Raw genomic sequence first — 21,470 nt, 5'->3', positions numbered from 1 at the left:
TTCTTTTTCTTCCTTTCCGTTGTTGTGTTGTTTTCTGTGTTCTAACCAGGCGTAAATATTCCTAATCAATATCTTTCTTTCATATGTTTTTTTATATAATTTCAAAGTGTTTCGTATGCATTTGTGTATATTTTTACACGCCAACGAAAAGGCAAATATAATCACTATTTAACCCTTGGAAAATATTATGTATTTTAAACTAAGTGTTCTTGTGGCCATTTTCACCTAATATCCTGGACGAACCCACCTGTGTAGCAGACCGCAAATTTTGAAATTCCAGAGAACCGCGTGACGTGAGTTGACGATGGATATGGTGAAGAAGTTTACTTTAGCAAAAAGACGGCATTGTTTTATGATTATATTGTAAACTTGTGATACGTATCAACAAAACCACTAAGGTAGGCCTGTATTGTATTTGTTAAAGCAAAGCAATTGTAACTTGTATTTTTTTTTAGATGTTTCATTGCCAAACAAAACGAGTTACCTTCTTTGTAGGTGTGCATGGCATGGTGGAAACAGATTAGGACGGACGAACGCTGAATTGTTTCGAAAAAAGGATTGTTGATGTGATTAGTACTGTATGCATTTTTATATACTTGTATATAACGGAAACTAACGGAAAGCAATTTGCAAACGCAAACGCAAATAAATATTTTCTTATTTGTTGTAGTACATAGATAGTACGTGCTTCAGTGTTCTTGCGGCCATTTTGGCCTAATATTCATTGCAATGCCAGAGTGACCACGTGAAATAAACGGCGGATATAGTCAATAGGTTGTATTCTAGTAGAAACCTCGATAATTTAATGTGTTTATAGGAATTTCCGTGATGTATATATCAACAAAACTACTATAAGGCAAGTATTATAATAAAATATTTGTAACTTGAAAGTTTATGAAATGCCCATTACGCCTAACAGTACGAGATAGTTTCCTTTTTAATGTGTGTGTGGGTGGGGTCTAAATCTGAGACAAAGGTGGGCAATTTATATAGGGCTGCTTCTCAATTAATTTTCTTCCAGGGCCACATTACCATTAGTTAACAGAACACAGAAAAGGTTGTTTCTGGTCTTCATTTTTATCCTCCATATCTTATTTTATTTTCCTGTTTTCTCTCCCTCATATTTGTATATTAGACCTAAATTTTTTCTCATTTTTTATACTTTTTTTTCTTTTTTGTAGGCATTTCACCCACTTTTATTTCCAATAAAATACATTTTTTCGATGTTAAAACATATTAGGTTTATATAAGATTAATATACATAAGAATATTTAAAAACACACATGGTGCGCATGCAACTGGAAATAAAATAAAATGGGGTCAGTCCAAAGCGGCTGAATAATAAATTTTTTAACATTCATTTCGAATAATTCAGTGGGTAAACACATTTTCTTATACTTTCCTTTACTTTTTCTTAATAAACGGCTAAAGGTTATATCTGCCACTATCCTAAACACAAATCCATCCTTTTCAACAATATTCCTGGTGCACAAGTATCTAAAAGCGAAAAATGTGGCAGTCCTTTACGTTCAATCAGCCTTGTATATTTTGTAAAGTATACCTAATACAATTCAATGAATCATGAATAGACTATTTAGCATTAAAAAAAAAATATATTTTTATTAATCATTTTTTTATTTTATTTATTTATATATAGACTTATATATATTATTAGTTAAGACATCATTCTTCTATGTCAAGACCTTCATACAACATTGTATTTTATTCATTCATAAGATACGCTGTATCCTCGAATAGACTCTCATTATAATAGTCAATTGCAATACCATCAAATTTTATACAGTACTTCCAGTGTACAATACCATGTTTTTTATAAATTTTAATATTTTATTTTTTATTTTTATTAAAAAAATTTTTTTTTATAATTTTTTTTTTAATTTTCTTTTTCTTTTTCTTTTTTTCTTTTACTGAAGTGAAGATATTTTTCTTCTAATTCAAATCCTTCACCCCATTGTGCTCATTCGTTAGATAAGACGTATCTTCGAAGAAACCTCATTGCAGACAGTAAATTAGAATACCGTCCAATTTTGTGAACCCGGTATACAATATCTTGATTTTAATAAATTTTATTATTTTTTTTAAAACTTTTTTTTAAAATTATTATTACCAAATGAATTTGAGACATTTCTCCAAATTCAAAGGTTTTTATAAGGTTTTTTTTGTTGTATAAATATTTCAATGACTTACATAGGCCGAATGTAGATAATGTTGACACTATAGACAAAATATGGGTACATGTACCGTATATTGGTAGACACGGAGAAATTCTTCTCTGCAGAATGTTGAGTAAAGTTAAAAGGAATCTAACAAAGGATGTGAAATTTATTACTTTATGGAAGATCAAGAAAATTTCTTACTTCACTTCGACTAAAGATATGACTCCCAATAAGTATAGAAGTTCTGTAGTGTACCATTTTAAATGTCCTGGATGTAACCTTGACTACATTGGTAAAACTGATAGATGTCTTATTACCAGAATCCACGAACATGCTACTTTATCTAACAGTGTAGTTCATAATCATGTTCAAACCTGTGATAATTTTAATTACATATTAGGACTCCATAATTTACCCAACACACTTGATGACATCTCTATGACCAACTTTAAATCTTTAATTTATTCTAATACTAAAATAATTGATAATTCTTCTAATTGGTCCCACTTGTTATTTAAAGAAGCGCTTGCTATTCACCGGCATAAGCCTTCACTTAATTGTGGTCTCAGAGCTTCTAGAGAATTAAAACTGTTTATTTAATTATGACTACACCCTTTACATCTGGACCAATCACATTTGCTGCTTATTATCATCTTATGGCTCATTAATTGTATTTGCATATTGTAGCATTTTTGGTAATTACTCTGTAAATATTTTTATTCCTGATGATGACTTTAAAAGTCGAAACGTTGAGTAAATATGGCCTCACTTTTGTTTTATTTTATTTGAACATAGTCAGTGCACCTTATGGTCAAAGGTTTTTATATTTTACTTTGTATCATCCAATAAAGTATTGAATAAGTCGTTACTCACGACCGTCACTTAAACTGACAATACTGTACTGTAATAACATTAATAATGGTAGCTGAAAGCATAATAATATTTTATGAATCTAATAACAATCTTCTGAATAATGTGGACCTTGCATACATTTCAGATGAAAGTAAAACCTTTATGGATTTTTTAATACTTTTCCTGCTTCTAAGCTTATCCTTTGTTTTCTTATTTTATAGTGTTGTGTTTAGTCCTCACAGCTCTGTTTTCTCATAATTTTATTTTGGTCTCAATATAATTTATTCTGTTGCTGTGTAACTTTCTAGTTTTCATCAGTTTGTTTTGTAATTTTTTTTCTAATGAATCCTCCACTTGTTGATTCCATTCCTCCATTATTGTTTCTTGTTTTCTATACCGTAAAACCTCAAATTGAAGGCCAACGGGCTTAATCTCGAGATAAAGCCCACCTCGAATTGAAGCCCCCTCTTTAGTTTGCAAAATTACCCTCGAAAAGACTATGGGCTTCTTTTCAAGATAGTAACAGTACATACACTGTACATGAATTTCAAAAAACAATATAAGTTAAAAACAAGCTTGGTTTATACAGTGGTTTAGGTGATTTAATGCCGGTTAAATACACTACATAATACAGATTGATGTTACAGTGGCCTTATTTATTTATTTCTAGTACAAATTCACAAAATTTACAGCATTCATTTTAAAAAAATCCCCCCACCCACTTCCCTCTTAACTTTGCAAATGTAGCCTTGAAAAGAAACCCATGCAAAGATGGAATAAAAAATAACCCACAGAGGCCTAGAATGGCATTATCCTACATCTGACAGAAACTTTAGACTAATTTGTAGGACAACTGGCAAAAAATAAAGATAAATTCACTCACATTTCTTTTTATTTGTAAAGAAAAAAGTTAAAAAAATAAACTTTTTAAGTTTTTTTTGTTTTTCCGCCCCTATTTATTTCAGTGACTTTGTTTCTAGAAATATTACATGCAGAAATCACTTTATAGCAGCAGTTAAAGAAAATTTATTAAATATGTTTGAGATTCATTTACTTAATTCAATTACTTCACATATACATAATTTTCAATTTTATAATTTTTTTTAAAAACTATAATATTTGTTACTTTTTTATCTCCTGCTTCCATTGTTGTTCGTCATAATTAATTGAATCAACTTATTGTAAATCCAAAATAATCGGTTTGTATTTTTGATCAAGAAGGTGCTAAGCTTAGATTATTTTTATTTAACTATACCTTATCACCCTTTTTCAATTATGTTGTTATAAATATATTTGTTGACAATGAAGTTGAACTAATTATCATGATCTATTTTCCAAAACAAGTCCTGGCAGGCAATTGATTACTGGGAGGTAAACGTACTACAAACAATTTACCTGAGAAAATATCTGTTCTACTTCTGTACATATGATTTTACTAATACATCATCTATTGTTAATGAATTGAATAAATAACTTACTAAAATTGATTAATTTAACAAAAAATATTAATCTTATTCTTCGATTTTTAAGTGAACCTTGCTAAAAATCCTTTTTTTTTTCTTGAATCGATTACCTCTGATGAAGTACTGGAAATAATTTCATATTTCGACATCAATAAAGCCACTGGTTTCGATTACATTCCTTCCATCAAAATAAAATTTCTATAGCTGCGCCTCATATACCTTATATAGCTTGTGTCCTTAAGCAAGGCGTTTGCACCCAGGGGTACTTGGTAGGATGATGTGGCATTGCAGATATTAGTCTGTATTAAATTTTCGCACACGACTAGGAATACTTCCCAGGGAGTGGGAGGAGGTTGCACTTGTGTTGATTTGATTATGGATCCGATTCTCAATATGAAATATTTCCAAAACTTCATCAGAGGTAATTGGTTTAAGAAAAAACAAAAGGATTTTTAACCAGGTTCACCCACAATCAAATGTATATGTGATAGGTTGGCAAAACTATAAACCTTTATATAATAATAATAACAACAACTTCATTTTCAAACGGAAAAACTTGAATCACAAAAATGTTTTCACTTAACATAGCATAATACAAATTAATATAACAAAGAAAAAAAATACAAAGTAAATTCATTAATAACAAAACTTAATTAACTTACTACAAGTTATGAAAAGATCTATTGTATGTAAGGTACAAAAGTTACAACAAAAATGAAATTAAGTACACAGAATTACATTACGCTAATTAAAACTAAAAATTGGTTTCATTAAGAAATAAAACACTAACTAATATCTATGCTGTTAACACATTTCAATCTTTCATTTAACTTGCAGATGTTTTCTACAGCATTTGATTAATTAAATAATTAATAATTAATTAGCATTTGGTTAATTACTTGTCAAAAACTTGTTTTATAATCGTTGTCAATATGGTTGTAAACAAAAACTACTGTGATTATTTATTAATATATTTAATAGGCTTAAATCTAATTGAGATCATGAAATGTCCTCTATTGGTATATTTATTGATTTTCGTAAAGCATTTGACACATTCATCATGAAATTTTACTTTCTAAATTATTTCATTATGGTGTCAGAAGAAATGCTATCTCCGTAATCGAAAACCATTTTGTTTCATCTTGTTCTTTTACTTTTGATGATTTACCTATTACTTGCTGTGTGCCTTAAAGCTCGGTCTCTGACACCATTTTGTTTTTAATTTTTATCAATGATCTTCCAAACTCTACCAATTATTTTTTCGAATTTTGTTTGTATGCTTGTGACAAATTTCATTTTATTTTTATTAATTTGTCGTTGATTAACACTCAATTTTAAAATGTTGTTGGCTGGTGCAATTCAAACAAATTGACAGTTAATACTGAAATCCAAAAATATATGAGATTCTTGACCAATTGTAGTTAAGTTTAACCAATTGTAGTTAAGAGTAATATACTGTATTTAAGAGTAGTTAAGCCTTGCTTAAGGTAGTTAGGGACGTCCTGGGTACAACATTAAGCTCCATCCGGTCAAAGCGTCGGCGACTAAACTGAAAACCCTCTCAGATGTGTCTTAGTGGCCGCTAAGGGAAGGGTGTTTATGGTCACCCAGCAGCAAGAAAAACCAATAGCTGAACAAAGGGCAGATGAGCTCCTCGTAGTCAACGGCCAACCAATAATTAGTTTAAGGAATAGGAGTAGTTTAATCTCATTGTTGTTATTATTATTATGACTATTATTTTTATTTTATTTTATTATTATTCTATTGTTATTTGCATTTTCTCTGTTTGGCCTATATTATTTCTTTGTAAAGCGCATGGGGCAATGTGCAATATGCGCTATATAAATATAACATTACTATTATTAATTAAAGTTCTTCCGTTAATTTTGTTAATTTTGTTCGCACTAAATCTGATAAGTTTCTGCCTTGGACACTCCAAATTTAAGAAATAATAACAAAAATTAGGAAACAAACTGGAATGTTATTTAGATTACAATAATTTGTTCCAAAAAAAAAACCCTTCAGTGATGCACATTCATCCCCTTTGTTTTATGAACTTAAAATTTTAGATACTTTAAAGTTACATAGATTACATGTTCTCAAATTTATTTCTAATATTTATCATAACCGAACTCTCCAAAATTTGAATGATTACATTTTAACTGTTGATCATTCATGGTACCAGATCCAACAACCCATTTTTAAACCTGGTTTTAAACAGGCAAAAATACCTCTAAGGTAAGCCAAGTATTGTATATGTGTTAAAGTAAAGCAATTGTAACCTTTATTTTTTTGAGATGTTCCATTACCAATAATAAGTGAAGCTTCTTTGTAGGTGTGCATGGCATGGTGGAAACAGACTTGGACGGACGAACACTGGCTTGTTTCGAAAAGGATTTTTGATGCGATTAGTATGCATTTTTATATACTTATACGCGCTAATGGAAATTAATTTGCAAAAGCATGTTACACAAATAAATACTTTCATATTTTTTATAGTACATGGATAGTATGTGCTTCAGAGTTCTTGCAGCCATTTTCACCTAATATTCTTGACACGCCACTTGTGTAGACATTACCACGCCAGAGTGACGGCGGATATAGTCAACAGGCAGTATTCTAGCAGAAACGATAGGTATGTTCGTGATGTATATATCAACAAAACTACAAATACTATTATAATGAAATATTTTTAACTTGAAAGTTTATGAAATGCCGGTTAGCCTAAGAATACGAGTTAGTTTCTTTGTAGTGCGTGTGTGTGCGTGCGTGCATGGTGGGTCTAAATGTTCACGGACAGAGCTGGGCAATTTCAACAGTTGTATTGTTATTATATAATTAATTTTTATCTGGGGCCACATTAAATAACACATTTTCATGAATTTTAGTTAGCAGAACCCAGAGGTGACGGAACTAGGGGGTGCTGTGTTATGGAGAGTAATGTGTGACAGGAAACGGTCTGCATCAGTTGGCTGTTACCATGCGCCAGTGATGTTGGAGTATATATACAGCAAGATGAAACTATTATGTAGGCCAAATGAATAAAGTTCGGAGTTGTCGGGTAGTGAAATTATTATTATACATTTTAAGCGCTATCTAAGTTCATAAGTGTAAACTAAATTACGGTGATTAATTTAATTAGCGAAGATATGGAGACAATTATTTTGAAGTTCCCTCTTTCCAAGAGGGGATGCAAATGCTTTGTGAAAATGAGTACGCCGCGGTACTCATTTTCACAAAGAAATACACACAACTGGTTAGCTAACAATATGCCAATACATGAACTCATGGGAAGGAAAGTTCAATCAAGTTGTTGCCCAGCAAACATCTGTACTGTATGGAGGCTGGGGGGGGGGGGGGCGCTACTGATGTACAGTGTATATCGGATGACGATGAGGCATACGAGACTAGGGCTAGGCCTAGAACTAGACAGTGCAATAATATGTGATAGAAAGTACACTTTCAAAAGAAATAAATTAAAATAAAATTTTTAAAAAAACAAATAACTAAGAATAATTCATTTTGCAGAGGTACCTTGTGCATACAATATTATACAATGCTAACAATGCGGCTCTTGTATCCCTAGCTAGGACAAGGCATCCATGTGCAAAGCAGTGCTGTTTGTTTATCCATGAAAAAAGCATGCGGGATAGTTTGCCTTACCAGGAAAAGGTGACGTAACCTAGCTTATGACGTATGCATGCTAACTACATTGTGACGTCACCAAAAAATGAATATTTTCTATTATAACGAAAATATAAATAACTACAAGGTTTCTGGGCGTAAATTCCCTTAATACGAATTAAGGGTTGCACAATCTCCTTGCCATACAAATTACAGCTCCCACTGACGTCTCAGTCGAGAAATACGGGTAGCTGAAGTTTTTCTTGCAAATCTGACTACGAAACCATCCAAATTTCACGTTCCACTTTTGACCCTGATTTTCGGGAACCCTGCGTCCAGAAATGTTGCTTCTTTTCCTCATTTTTAAAAAAATACTTTTCCTGCTTCTAAGCTCATTATGTATTTCTTATTTTAAAGTACTGTGTTTAGTCCTCATGGCTCTTTCTAGTTTTCATTAGTTAATTTTGTAATTTTTTTTCCCTAATAAATCGTCCTTTATTACCTATTTTTGATTCCATTCGTCCATAAAGGTTTCTTGTTTGCACTTATAATATTTTTTCCTCACTTATATTTATTGTTTTGCTTCATATCCGCCAGTTCTTATCAATGCAGTTCAACAGAAGCACGCTCAACTCCACACGTTTCAAGGTACAGTCTTTGATCTTGTATCTGTCATCGACAAAACAATACTAGATAGTGAGTACAGCCATGAATTATTATTATTAAAAATACATTAATACTCAAACCAAAACAATTAACAGAACACCCCATTCTATTAGCGATTACTTTCAAAATATCAATCAATAGATTTGAATTGAAGCCCAATGGGCTTAATCTCGAGATGAAGTCCATTTTGAATTGAAGCCAACTATTTAGTTTGCAAAATTAGCCTTGAAAAGAAGCCCATGGGCTTCTTATTACAATGCAAGAGTGACCACGTGAAATAACGGTCAGTCAATAGGCTGTATTCTAATATTTTCTTAATTTTTATAGTAAATGGATAGTACATGCTTCAGCCTTCTTGCAGCCATTTTCACTTAATATTCAGGAAGCACCACCTGTGTAGACATTGCAATGCAAGAGTGACAACGTGAAATAACGGCAGATATAGTAAATAGGCAGTATTCCAGCAGAAACCTCAATAATTTGATGTGTTCATAGGTATTTCCATGATGTATATCAACAAGACTACTAAAGGCAAGTACTGGTATTGTAATAAAATATTTGTAACTTGAAAGTTTACAAAATGCCCATTATGCCTAACCATACCAGTTAGTTTGTGTCGTGTGTTTTTCGATTTTGGGTGAACCTTTTTATAAAAATCCTTATTTACTTGAACCGATTACCTCTGATGAAGTTCTGGAAATAATTTCATATTTAGACATCAATAAAGCCACTGGTTTCCATCAAAAGCCCATCAAAATTAAGTTCTATAGCTGCGCTTCATATACCTTTATACAGCGTGTCCTTACTCTGTTTTGGCATTAAATTGTACGCACGACTAGGAATACTCACCAGGGAGTGGGAGGAGGGGTTGTCAGTGCCTTGTATCTCTTGGCAAAAGTATAAACCTATTTAAACATATCTATGCCGTTAACACATATTTTCAATATCTATTACTTTTTAAGTCTCAATTGGTTATATGCTTTTCTAATTCTTATAAGTTTTGGTTGCTTCTGTGAAATTAGAAAAATTGGCGACAAACAGCAGGCGTTGACAGAGCCAGTTACAATTTTTTTTCGCTTATATGTTAACATGAGGTTTGAAATTATGATGACCAGGTTTTGATTAAAGTTTAAAGACATATTGTCCCAGAAAATGATAAAAAAAAAAGGGGAAAAAAAGAAAAGTAACTTGCTCTTTTTGCAGTAACATACAAATCATTAACTTGACAGTGGGTCCCCTGATTTCTATACTGGATAAATAACAATAAAAATAATAACACAATTTTAATGGTAGTAATGAGCATTCAATACGCTGATACTAAAAAGCATTTGTAATTTTTTTTTTTTGTTCAGGACAGACAAATTTTTGTGCAAGATACAAGTAACTTTGAGATATATCAAAAAATTAACAGTACTGTAAGTATATACTGAAGCTTCATATGAAATTATATTTACAGTATATATTGTATTATATTGTGTTTGTGTCTAATTCTTTTAAATTATATTTTTGGCAGATGCAGCATTAGAGTTGCAAGACAGGAAAAGTACAGGGGCAAAGAAGATAACAAAATATCGGCATTTGAACTTTAGTTAATTTACTGTAATTTGTGGTGCCTATTGCAAGACAGAAAAGAATACTGATGTTTAGTTTGAACACGTTGCTGAATACTGCGATGGCCTAATTCTGGTGAATGCGGCGATTGTATTATTTATGAAATGTTAGTGCAGCATCAAGACAACTTGCTTCATTCTCGGAAACTGATTATATTGTACTAAGGACACGAATTTACAATCAAAAAGAAACCAGAAAACTATTATAATTTATTAATATATGCGTGGCAGAGCTGTTAATTTATTGTATAATGAATTGGTGAAAAAACATAGAGCAATTTTATAATTTATGTAATGTTATTGCAGCATCAAGACAACTTACTTCATTCTCGAAAACTGATTATATTGTACTAAAAAATGAATTGACGTCTTATTACAATCAAAGAGGAACCAGAAAACTACTATAATTTATTAATACAGGTCTAGCACAGCATTTAATTTTCTGTATAATGAATTGATAATGCCTAATAATTTACAGTATGTAATGAATTTGGTTATGAAGATAATAAAAAATACAAGTAGTGCTGTTTTGATGTTTCTTTGCTGTTCAAGTTTGAGGACGACTGATGCAAGTTTGAGGACTACTGATGGATGCAGGTAAGATGAAAAAAGCGCCCTCGAATAAAAAAGGCTTAATTTTTCCCATGTCCCTTAAATTTCTATTAAAAGTCGTGCTGCAGAGTGCACTATAATAGAAAGCTAATTTCTAGGGTCTCCTAAAATTTATGTTTAAAGTCCGACTCCAGAGGAAAACAATTTTTCAGAGGTTGTAGAAGGACCACAATGGAAATAAATTTGACTTGAGTTATATTTGTTATATGAATTTCAAATAAATTGAATGAAAAGTAGAATAACCGCCAACTTTTTTTATGTCTAACAGAAAAAACAGCTCTACATTATCAAAAAATGTTTTCCTCCAGAGCCTGACTTTAATAGAGGGGCTCCCTGTGGTGCTGAAAAGCGCCCTCAATAGCCATTTCATTTTAATGTTTTTGGATGTCTTTTATTTGTCATTAATTCTATAATAGTGAAGGTAGAGTGCGTCCTCTAATAGCCAGTTTCTCGATGTTTTCAATTGTAACTTGGCTTTTAGAGGGCGCTTCTCATCGCCATTGACAATTAACAGACACCAAAAAACTTTGGATTGAAAAGGCTATTAGAGGGCGCTTTTCTTCACTATTTTTACCAGGAATCCCAAGATTTTTGTGGCCAAATAACTTAGTCATATTTAGGGCCTTTTTTATTCGAGGGCGCTTTTTTTTTTTTACCATCCTGCTCCTGGTTCAAATACTTCATTAAATACAATGAATATTTATTTCAAATCTTTTTTACAATTGAATACAATGAATAAACAAGAAATACTCAATTCAGTACAATGAATATTTATTTATTTCAATTCTTTTTTACAATTAATACAATGAATAAACAAGAAGGAATACTAAATTAATTAAATACAATGAGTATTTCAAATAAGAAGGAATAAATTAAATACAATGAATATTTATTTCAATTCTTTCTAATGGAAAGGGAAATAATTATTAAAACATAAGTAACAATGTAAGCTTAAAACAGTATGCAAAGTAACAACAATTTATAAGTCCAGAGAGATTTAAAGTTAATTCTTTTTTACAATTTACTAAAATTCAAATTGTAACATAAGTAACAATTATTAAAACAGTATGCAAAGTACCAGTAACTTTCCAGTGAAAGGGAATATATTTTTAATATTTATTTTTAAGTCCAGAGTAGAGGGAACATATTTAAAGTTATCAACAATTCTTTTTTCCAATTTACTAAAATTCAAATCGTAATTAACATATTTATATTTATTTTATATTAAGTACAGTGGAGAGGGAAAATATATAAAATTATTAATTCTTTTTTACAATTTACTAACATTCAATACAATAAATTTAATTGAAAGCTTGATTGACAACAATTATTAAAACATAAGTAACAAAGTGAAGTAATGGGAACGTTAACAATTGAAATGTCCATTGCAAAATAAGCCACAAAGAATTTTGCAATTAAAAGCATACAATAATTTACATTACATTTTTCATCAAATTTTTACAGAAAGGGTTGCACCAAAATTGGCTATGGGATGTTAAACAAATGAGGCCATATCAAAAACTGTATTAACATTATGTGTTAACTAAGGCCAATAGCTCGGTGTCTTTGGTAATTCAATTTGGAATTGGCACTACTGTATAAAGAAATTTACTTACTATTGCCAAAGTTACAATTTAAAGTATTACAGCTTCTCTGTACTAAAAATATTGAATTTGGGCCTTAATGATTAAGTGCAGACGTACATTAATGTTTTGACATATATTATTTAGGTGCTTCGATCATCAGTGACATCAATTACTGCTAATAATAATATAAATGGTATCAGAAGTCTGTATTTTTATGAAGCAAGGTTACAACTGAACCTAACCGTAAAATTTAAAGCCTAAATAAATTCAAATTGTATTGATTAACAGTTAATTTATTATCAAATAGCCTAAATATATTTTCAAATAAATGCAATTTTAAATATTTAATATTTTCAAAATTATTTATTTTGTCTATAATTTACAAGAAAATTATTGTTGTAAATTGTATAAGGTTGGATTAGTTATTACATTTTATTTAATTGTTATATAAAGATATTAAAAGCATTGCTATATTGTTATTATTATAGTTAAATTGTATTTCATAAACAAAAATTTATTAATTTTAAAGTTATTTATTAAAATTTAATTATGAAATAGGGAAATGTAAGTTGTACTGTAATACTGACAACCAAAATAATTGCAATGCTTACAGGGGAAAACAATTACTATTATTACTACAGTTTTATAGACTATTAAACTCATATGTAAAACAAAGTTTCTTGGGTACATATTTATCCCACAAAGCAATTTGCAATGGACATGCAATTTACAATGGACATGAAATTCATAATATTAAGCATTCACAAACTTTTGCCATCACACTCACCATTCAGTAGAGGAAGCAACACAGTAATACTGGCTAGCAGGGCAGGTTGACTTGTTGCAAAGGAGACACAATGTCCAAGTTTCTTCAGAATTTCTACTGCAAAATAAATGACCAAGTAATTAGATTCAGGATGAGGAATTTCAAATGTACAATAAATATCAAAATGTTTTATTTCTAATTTAGTTTTATTCAATTACCGACATTAAATGTGGAAAAAAAGCCAAACCAGCCACTCATCGCAAATCGTGTATTAGAGATAAATAGATAACGTTTTTATTTAAAAGCAGGTTTTGCATGGACGTTAATTTTATTTAATATGCTAATTATTATTATCTCATTAATCAAACTATCGTAAAATTATTATTATTTTTATGATTTTATATATTATTTATCAGCCATATTAACATTGAAAACATGAATTGGCATATGTGGATAAAATTATCGCAGAAAATCAACTTATAATTTATAAGATTATTTTTTAAAACAGAATCAAATAGATAACGTTTTTATTTAAAAACAGGTTTTGCATGGACGTAATTTTATTTAATATGCTAATTATTATTATGTCATTATTCAAACTATCGTAAAATTATTATTATTATTATTGTTTATTTTTTGTTTTATGTATATGCCTAGGCCTATATAATATATAATGTATATATATAATAATTTAATTAGAAATAATTATTTTAATTACTAATTGTAAAACAAATATAATATAATGTTAACAATAATATAGGCTAAGCTAGCCTAGTCAATTATTAATATAATAAAGGCAAATATTATTTAGAACATCATTAATACAACACTTTCATGATTTTTTATTATTATTTATTTATTATTATCCGTATTATTATTATTATTTATTTATTATTATTATCTGTATTATTTTATTATAATTATTATAATTTTTTTTTTTTTAAATTTTTATTATTATTATTATTATTATAATGTCTTTGCAATTAACATTATCATTGTTTCTCTGGTAGGCATCTTGTACAGGAACATGTTCCCTTTTCCTACCAGTCTCATTACGTTTTGAGTGAAATAAAATGAATAATAATAATTATGAATTATACCAATGTCATCTATCGATAAAAACATCAATTCGACGAATTAACAGCAGCTTTTCGCACTGTGGCAGTGCCGATAGTAAACAGCAACTTTTTCGCAATGCGGCAGTGCCGATAGAATACGGCAGCTTTTTGGCACCTCGGCAGTGCCGATAGAAAACAGCAGCTTTTTTTCGCACTGCGGCAGTGCAGATAGCCACTACTAATAGATAATCTCTATGACAATGCTTTTGGGACTGAGCTAGCTGTACTGCGGGTCATTCACATTGTGTTGTGCTAGGCCTAGTTGTTAATTAATAGACAGCGATGATTATTGCATTATTTTGTCTTGAAATCGTTGTTTATTAACTGTTTGTTTGGTTGGTAGAAGTTGATTTTTATGTTCCGGACCGAATAAAATGTACGGAATTCGGAATAGGGGGAATCCGGTTTTCCAAAAGTATTTTATTAACGGAAGAATAGAAATGGTTTTGGGACTTGAAAAAAAGTTCGGTTTTAGTGTGAAATTTGGTTTTCTGGGCATTCTGAATTTGTAGTTAGTTTAAATTTTATTTTATCAGTACGTAGTTTTAAATTTGAACATCAGTAAGTAGGCTAGGCTTTCCAACTTGATTGGGTGACCGCTATAACAGGTCAGCATGGGTTGATTTCAGGGCTGTAGCAGAAACTAAAAACTGCCGACGTTATAACCGGCGTCAATTTTATAGCGCCTGTGATTTTTATTTTATTTTTGCCAACATGCTTTTTTCCTAATTTTGAGGGCTGCACAAATGTAATTGCAGAAAAAAAAAATCTAAATTTGGACAGATAATTCAATTTAAATCATGTATCACAACATAATTATATGCAGAATGAAAATATTAGTATGCTTTTTATATTTATATATATTTACTTAATTTAATTATTTACTAGGTTTAAGTTCTTTATCACAATTGGTTTCAATAAGTTTGAAATAATTATTTTAAAAAAGTAGAAAAATGTCAATACTAGCAAAGAGAATATCATGTCGGCCATTTTTATGTCTGAGGAAAAATCTAAAGTTGAGGTAAGGCAGCCAGAAAATTCATCCGTAATTTTTTGCCATCTAAACACACACACACAAAGAAATAAAATTTCAAATAAAAATCTATACTAATGCACCGGTGAACTCTGAGATCATAGATTTACAAGTCGTGAAATCCAGTGGTCAGCCAAAAGCGATGATCACTAATTGCAGAGTCATGATTTTGAAGAGGTGCTCGAGATGAAATTGTGAATATCTACATCATATTTTATGGCAGCAATTAATAAGCTATTTAATTAAATTATTAATTTTTAAATTTTTTTTCATAATTTTTTGATACATAATTGCAAACTAGGTATGATTCCAGCTTAATTGATGTTGGGCTGTTCTGATTGTTTTAATCATGTTTGGGTATCTGTTTTCTATTGTATTGTTTTATCTATGTAAATTTTGATGCAATTCAAAGTGTTCTAATAATAAATCAGGAATAATCAAATTCATGAAATAGATGGATATGATTTTATGAATTGTTTGTCAACACAGTTGGTGATACAAGTAACATAAGTGTTGGTCTGATTCTGGACTTACTTCAAAATGCTGGTCCAAATCTGGACGGTCAGCCATTCCAAGCGGTAGGATGTCGCACAAATGAGATTCGCTGAGGTGACATCCATGTGCTACCTCCAACCCCGCTGAAAGATATATATGCTATCAAGAAGTTGCTTTTGCTGTGGTGTCATTTCAGCAGTTTCCTGACTTTTGTAGTTTTAAGTGTCTGACTATGAATATTCATTATCATTACATCATTGTGATGAGGCCATGGTCCAGTGAATTATGCAAAGATGTCAACAAAGAGCTGTAATAAAAAAAAAAATGATATTATTAGATTTAAATTTTACCCAACAAATATTAAGACTTGCATTAATAAAAATGGTTTTAAAAGTAAATGTGTAATTTTAATTAATTCTCAAATAACATTTGTATTTATATATATTCAACACCATTCATCAGTTGTCTAAAACTTGACTATAACACATCTCAAGTAAATATTCATCAACCTTGCCAATCCTGGAGAGCATTCTGGTAGCATGGCTACTTCTATGCTATCAGATTGATGTTATTATGGTAATGGGTAAATATAATTTCTTTTTTCTTTATTGCTTACAACATACATTAATTAATATTACAATAAAAAATATTAGCATTACAAAATCCATAGCCAATATAATAGAATCCTCTTTCCAAAAGTAAAAATTCACCAGTTTCAATAACATTATATATATCAAAATTTTTTTTTAAATATTCGATACATATGTTTCAACTTTAATTATTTGTGTTTTACATATGTAAATTTTGATGGAATTCAGTTTGTGCTGCCAATCAAAATGTTTTAATAATAAACCAGAATAAATAAGAAAAACTATATAACCCAAGGAGATGAGAACCACGTATATAGTACAATAAGGTAAGATTGGTGAATGTTTTTAACAGTATTAATTTATTGCCATATATGTTGAAGAGAATGGAAAAGGATATTTTAAACAATAACTTAATAAGTAACTTAATAAATAATATATTAAAACAAAATAGAGATTATTAACTACAGTATGGCTAACATTCTAGTAGCCTATATCACAATTGGATGGAAAAATTAAATATTTTTCCACTTACCAGTACACTGTATTCTTATGTTTCTATCCACTCTCTCAATTTGAGAATAAACATTGTGAACAAAAAGAGTGAACAAGAAGGCCAAAACGTGTGGGACAGGTGTGTGTGTGTGTGTGTGTGTGTGTGTGTGTGTATATATATAATCAGTAGAGAATATTTAGAAACAACAATTCTGATAAATATATCGAAAAACGAATACAATGCAGGAAATAATATTAAACTGTATAAATACACAAAGATTCTATTTTCATGAACGTGTATTTTTATACGATTGTTATCGGCCTGTTTAAAGTTTTATGACACATAGATCATTTTTAAGTCACTATATAAATAATATTACACTTTATTAAATTAATTAAAATGATTTAGGTAGAAAAATTATAGAATGTATATACAGACAACGATTTTGAAAAAATTAACGACTTAACAATGGGCTCAAAGGTTTAAAGGAGCTTTCTTTGTTTTTGTAGGTAGCTTTGATCAGTAGAGAAAGAATGCTTTGATCTTTTGTTTAAATCACTGCTATGTTACCTACTACTTTTGGTATATAAGCTTGCTAATATGGATAATTTTTTCATTCCTGATGATGACATAATTAATGTCGAAATTTTGAATCCCAACATGATGACGTGCATTTCAATACTTGGAGTATGTATTATACTTTCTTATCTGAGATTAATCAGTGGACCTTTCGGTTTTAATGACATCTTGGTTTTGGGAACCAATATTTTGACAATAATTATTTAATTCAATTCAATTTCAATTTATTCAACAAATACCCCTAGGCTGGGGAAGGTAAAAATATATATGTAAAATACAATCAAACTTCACAATACAAAATTAATCAGAAGAAACTTGCACCATTATACAGTACATCATCATTATGTCATCATCAATGATGATGACATAATGTCGAAATATTGAATCTTAACATTATGGTGCACATTTCAATACTTGGAGTATTACCTGTGTGTATATTGCGAGGGGCATTTACCTGTTTAATAGTAGATATGTAAGGTAGTTATTATTTATTGCATTGAATTACTTTTCCTGCTTAATTTATTGAAAGAGCGATGTAATTTCCAAGGATTTGGATTAATAAAGTGATGTCTATGTCTATGTCTATGTAGAGGTCAATAAATTTCTTCATTGTAAAAAATGAAATTACTTCTTGAAACTGAAAATGATTTCTTCTTTGTCAAGCAACCATCTAACCATAAACTCAATGCCATGCGGTTATACTTTAAAGAATATGCGTTGCCTTCTAGGAATAATTTAATTTACTATATCCATTTAGTCTCCTATTGTTACAAATATAATAAGATCTGGATAGGTCAACCAAAGTGACCTTAATCATTGTATTTGTAGTGCTGCAGATGTTTGGTGTTACTCCTTTTTACATTTTTTCATCCCAGTTCTTTGTTTTATTGTGAACTAAGACAAACTACTTTGTTTCATGATAAATTTCAAATATAACTTTTTAAAAATTGTAAAATTAACTTTGGTATCTGTATTTTTATTTTGTGAATTCTTTTCTCAGCCTTTTTCTTACAAAGTCAAACAGATTATAAAGTGTACTCCATTGTATAACTCACAACAACAGTAACTAATGTATCTTTTTAGGTGAATCTTGTAATAATACATGTAGCAACGGTTATTACGGACAAGATTGCGCCCTCAGATGTGAATGTAAGAATGACGCACTTTGTGACCTGTCTCTTATACACATCTAGATGTGTATAAGAGACAGTCATCAAGCTGTGACGTGTGCTCGTTGAGGAATCGTAAACTTATATTGCTATGCTGATGTTTTGTTAATTGTCGTATGCTCCATTGTGGCCTATTTACATTAAGCATTGCATCAGCAAGTATTACAACATGAAGTATAATTGATCACTTTCCATCAGTTTTTTGCTAATAATGTCACATTAACATATAGACTTTTCTTCTAACAAACTATCCCCATATTTCGATATTCCCTCAGTTGAGATGTTTGAGAATCGTCTTAAGACTCGTCTTTTTAGTTTACTTTAATTTGCAAATTTCCAGTGCATAGAGACCTATGTATTATGCGCTTTACAAATCCCACTTATTATTATTTATTATTATTATTCCAGTCTGGCATAATGTTCCTACTACCATGGACATTATTACCTGTATAGCTATGGTCTTTCAAATGACAATCATTCGATAAATCTACCAGTCCATTCATCCATCCATACACTATTTTATTCCTCCATGATCTATTCATCCAATCATTTATCATCAATGTATATAGAATATTATTGATTTATTTATCTCATTTAGGTATACATATTATTATATTAATTAAACTTTATACACTTATTATAAATATGGTTTATAAGACATTTTATCCGTCTGCCAGGCCTATTTAATTATTTTTTTTTTGCTGATAGCTAAATTGTTAATCAAGTTTGATTGGAAAAACCTAAAGAAGCTCCTCATTTTTTAACTTACCGTCCCTTTCGAAACTGGCATCGATGCCGCCCACTCCAGAAAATGTAACAAAAATGCACCACTAATTTCTGATATTATAGATGCTGGCTTCGAGGTTGAACTCGTCTGTTTCGAAGTAGGCTCCAGAGGATGCATTTCCCCTGATAATATTAAACGTTTAAAGAAAATCCTCAAATTGTGCAATAATTCAATTTTATTTAAACAACTTCGAGACGATATTTCCAAAATTGCAATTGTTTCCTCTTTTACTATATACTATGCCAAAGATCAACCCTCTTGGGTTAATCCGCCTCTTTTTGAACTGACAATTCAATTGAATGCAGTCTCCCTTAATTTGATGATAGGCCGGCCTCTATTTTTATACTTTTATTTATTGGTATATTTTGTGTCTTAATGTTTTTGTATGTCAACTCATTTAGCCTTGTGTGCTCCCAGTTTTGGGACACTGTTCTGGGCTCTTTATTTGTTTCCTGTATTGTTTTTATGCAATAAAGTGATTTTATATATAAACTGCAATTAGCAGTTATTTATTATATGAATAAACAGAGATCGCATCGCACTTCGCATTGGAAGACTCCTAAATTCCTAATTTCGCAATTCTGGAATTTGCCTCCTAACAATGTAATAGATAGTTTCTTTTTTTCCAAATAAATCATGTAATTTTCTTTCTTCTTTAAGAGTGGAGAAGAACAATTTCCAATTATGGATGAATAAATAGATATCTATGTCTATGCCCTTATTATATCAATGTTTTATTTTCTGGAATTAAATACTTCACATGTACTCTACTAATATGTGGTAATCTTAGAAGTAAAATCATGTTAAATCAAAAGCATCCATGAGGTAGCCTTATGATTTAGTCAATACGAGTATATATAGATGAGTTGCAAATATCATCGACCTATTAAATAAGATAGGTCCATGCTAATATCTTTATGACTAACAGTACATTTTATTTTACAATCTTTCATTCCTTCACTGTGGGGATGTTTAATTGCCTTGGGATGCAGTTGTGCTGAGACCCTGTATTGCCAATGGTACCTGTGTTTGTGTTTTTATAGGTTCAGAAATCTGTTAGTGGCAACAACCTTGTGCAACCTTATAAAGAAAATATTAACAAGGTTGAAACCATTAATAAGAAACAGCTAATATAAAACGTCTTGTTTGAGACTGTATTTTAACATGTGGACTCTCCTATCTTATAAAAATAATACAGAAATTAAAATACATTGTTAATTATTTTTGTAATAAATGTTAATTGTTATTAATTTAACAGACAATATTTATGTTCATCCTTGAAGGAGAAAATTTATATTTGATAATTGTTTCATTGAATAAATTCAGGTCCTAAAATTCCGCTTGCTTGCTTGCATTTTTGTGGTTTACGGTATATGTAATATTTCTTTACTCCACACAGGTAGTTATGCATTTCACAATCTCCATCTGAGGGCACTGTTCAAGTTGTATGAATACCGTAGTAGGCCTAAGCAATTTGTTTGTCAATCCAAGACACTATTTAATCAATCATCTATCCAACCAACCTATAACCGAACCAACCAGCAAATCTATCAATCAATCAATCAATCAAGTAGTCAACATCCCACTGCTTTTTGATTGCTACAGAAATTAAGTGAGGTAAAATGTTATTGTGGTTTTGACGTCTTGTCATGCTTGATAACTCCAAATCTGGGGAAAATGCAGGATTTGGCAGTAGGGGGTTGCATAAGAGTCCACCATCTCAGCCCCAACATGGTTGGTGTTGAGGTGAGAAAATTTTGAGAATAGGGACCTCAAGTTGCCCGGAATGCACTCTCATACTTTAAAAATCTTACCAGTTAAAATAATAATATATCAACAATACAACAATT

The 21,470-nt window shown here is 30.3% G+C and overlaps 3 long non-coding RNA genes across 3 annotated transcripts in view; 2 read left to right on the top strand and 1 right to left on the bottom strand.

Annotated features, from left to right (window-relative positions):
• Positions 1 to 230: 230 nt before the first annotated feature.
• LOC117119468 lies at positions 231 to 9,308 on the top strand. The gene is made up of 4 exons (XR_004447192.1): positions 231 to 398; positions 6,992 to 7,127; positions 8,714 to 8,812; positions 9,110 to 9,308. It is a non-coding gene; the product is annotated as an uncharacterized LOC117119468 (long non-coding RNA).
• Positions 9,309 to 10,132: 824 nt separating this feature from the next.
• Positions 10,133 to 10,925, top strand: LOC117119469. Its single transcript, XR_004447193.1, has 2 exons — positions 10,133 to 10,197; positions 10,296 to 10,925. It is a non-coding gene; the product is annotated as an uncharacterized LOC117119469 (long non-coding RNA).
• A 2,125-nt stretch (positions 10,926 to 13,050) lies between these two features.
• LOC117119450 overlaps positions 13,051 to 21,470 on the bottom strand; it is a 10,898-nt gene continuing 2,478 nt past the window's right edge. The window contains exons 2-3 of the long non-coding RNA XR_004447190.1: positions 16,042 to 16,309; positions 13,051 to 13,473 (exon numbers count right to left, since the gene is read on the bottom strand). This is a non-coding gene — a long non-coding RNA (uncharacterized LOC117119450). The remainder of the gene's footprint in view (positions 13,474 to 16,041; positions 16,310 to 21,470) is intronic.

Source organism: Anneissia japonica, unplaced genomic scaffold, assembly GCF_011630105.1.
Source record: "Anneissia japonica isolate Jap-2015-1 unplaced genomic scaffold, ASM1163010v1 scaffold287990_len610157_cov183, whole genome shotgun sequence".
NCBI lineage: Eukaryota > Metazoa > Echinodermata > Crinoidea > Comatulida > Comatulidae > Anneissia > Anneissia japonica.
Note: the sequence above shows the minus strand (reverse complement) of the source record. Positions and strands in the feature narration are given on the sequence as shown.